This window comes from Gadus morhua, chromosome 22 (assembly GCF_902167405.1).
Source record: "Gadus morhua chromosome 22, gadMor3.0, whole genome shotgun sequence".
In the NCBI taxonomy this organism is placed as follows: domain Eukaryota; kingdom Metazoa; phylum Chordata; class Actinopteri; order Gadiformes; family Gadidae; genus Gadus; species Gadus morhua.
This window is the reverse complement of record NC_044069.1, coordinates 20892197-20894097: the sequence shown is the minus strand read 5'-3', so window position 1 is coordinate 20894097 and position 1901 is coordinate 20892197. Positions and strand designations below refer to the sequence as shown.

Sequence of the window (1901 nt, the reverse complement as noted above, 5' to 3'; positions counted from 1 at the left end):
GATTTAGGCTGCAGTCTCTTAGGAGGCGTGGGTTCAAATCTCACCACTGCTAGTCAGTGACCTGCGTCCAAAGACTAATTTGAAACTCATTTCCTCCAAAGGAAATACTGTGGACTGACAATGTCTCGCTTAAATAATTAGAATCCCATCAGAAAACGACAACATTCTTTGAAGAATTGCACAAGGTCCTTGTTTGTTTATGTTTCATTCTCATTTACCCAGTTGGGACTGACTTACGCAAATGAGAATCAATGCTCGATCATAAGAAGTACTTCAAAGTTGAATGGGTGACTTACCTTAATGAGCTTCTAAGGCGTATGAATGTATGTTATGTTTAATAAGACTCCTGTGAAGCGTTTGACTAGAGTAACATTGCAGAGTTTAAATATCTGGTAGCCTCTAGGATTACTCGCGGAGAGAAGAGGCCTAATGTAAATACTGATGCTTTGGGAAGTATTTTAGATCTACAAGGCTCCACTGAGATTTGAACTCGGATCACGGGATTCAAAGTCCAGAGTACTAACCATTACACCATGGAACCTACATAAAAACAAACTGATGAATACAAATGTATCTAAAGTGTGAAAAATATATACTCCTTATTGCATTTCAGCATCGACCTGCCCTGTTGTATTTGCCTCAAGATATGTTCCAATATATTTTATTTCAAATGAAACAGGGTTGGCGGGTTGATGGCAACTAATACCAAAGAAGAATGTATTCCATAGCCTTCCAGGAACACCTTGTTTAACAGTCTTTCAAAGGGAATCCTGAAGCATTTCAAGATAGCTTGTGTCAATCCTGCAAGACTTCAGACATCTTCGACAATGGAAGACTGAGGGCTCTTCCGGGATTTTAACCCGGGACCTCTCACACCCATAGCGAGAATCATACCCCTAGACCAACGAGCCACAATTAACTTTATTGATATTTCGATTTCTGAAGTTGGTCAAATGATTTGCATGGGCACAAGCGTTTAAGAACAATTGTATAATTCCAACTTATTGCCACCAACTTAAAGTATTCATTCTCCATTCAGCCTGCATTAAAGTCTTACTTTGAAATTCAAAAATAGTTGCAGATGTCCTGTGATAAAGTGTTGTCGAGTTGGCCAAGGTGCTGGATATAGGCTCCTGTTCAAGGAGGCGTTGCTTCAAATCCTTGCAAGTGCAGGCAACCCCTTTGAACTGAAGCATCATTTTGAAATTTCATTAATAAAGCACATAATTTGTGGTAGCGTGGGCGAGGGGTCTAAGGTGCTGGATTTAGGCTCCAGTCTCTTAGGAGGCGTGGGTTCAAATCTCACCACTGCTAGTCAGTGACCTGTGTACAAAGACTATTTTGAAACTCTTTCCTCCAAAGGAAATACTGTGGACTGACAATGTCTCGCTTAAATAATTAGAATCCCATCAGAAAACGACAACATTCTTTGAAGAATTGCACAAGGTCCGGTTTGTTTATGTTTCATTCTCATTTACCCAGTTGGGACTGACTTACGCAAATGAGAATCAATGCTCGATCATAAGAAGTATTCAAAGTTGAATGGGTGACTTACCTTAATGAGCTTCTAAGGCGTATGAATGTACGTTGTGTTTAATAAGACTCCTGTGAAGCGTTTGACTAGAGTAACATTGCAGAGTTTAAATATCTGGTAGCCTCTAGGATTACTCGCGGAGAGAAGAGGCCTAATGTAAATACTGTTGCTTTGGGAAGTATTTTAGATCTACAAGGCTCCACCGAGATTTGAACTCGGATCACTGGATTCAAAGTCCAGAGTGCTAACCATTACACCATGGAACCTACATAAAAACAAACTGATGAATACAAATTTATCTAAAGTGTGAAAAATATATACTCCTTATTGCATTTCAGCATCGACCTGCCCTGTTGTATTTGCCTCA

At 39.8% G+C, this 1901-nt stretch overlaps 1 non-coding gene across 1 annotated transcript; it reads right to left on the bottom strand.

Moving 5' to 3' along the window:
• Positions 1-1728: 1728 nt before the first annotated feature.
• On the bottom strand, positions 1729-1800 carry trnaq-uug (transfer RNA glutamine (anticodon UUG)). The gene has a single exon. It is a non-coding gene; the product is annotated as a tRNA-Gln (tRNA).
• Positions 1801-1901: the final 101 nt, after the last annotated feature.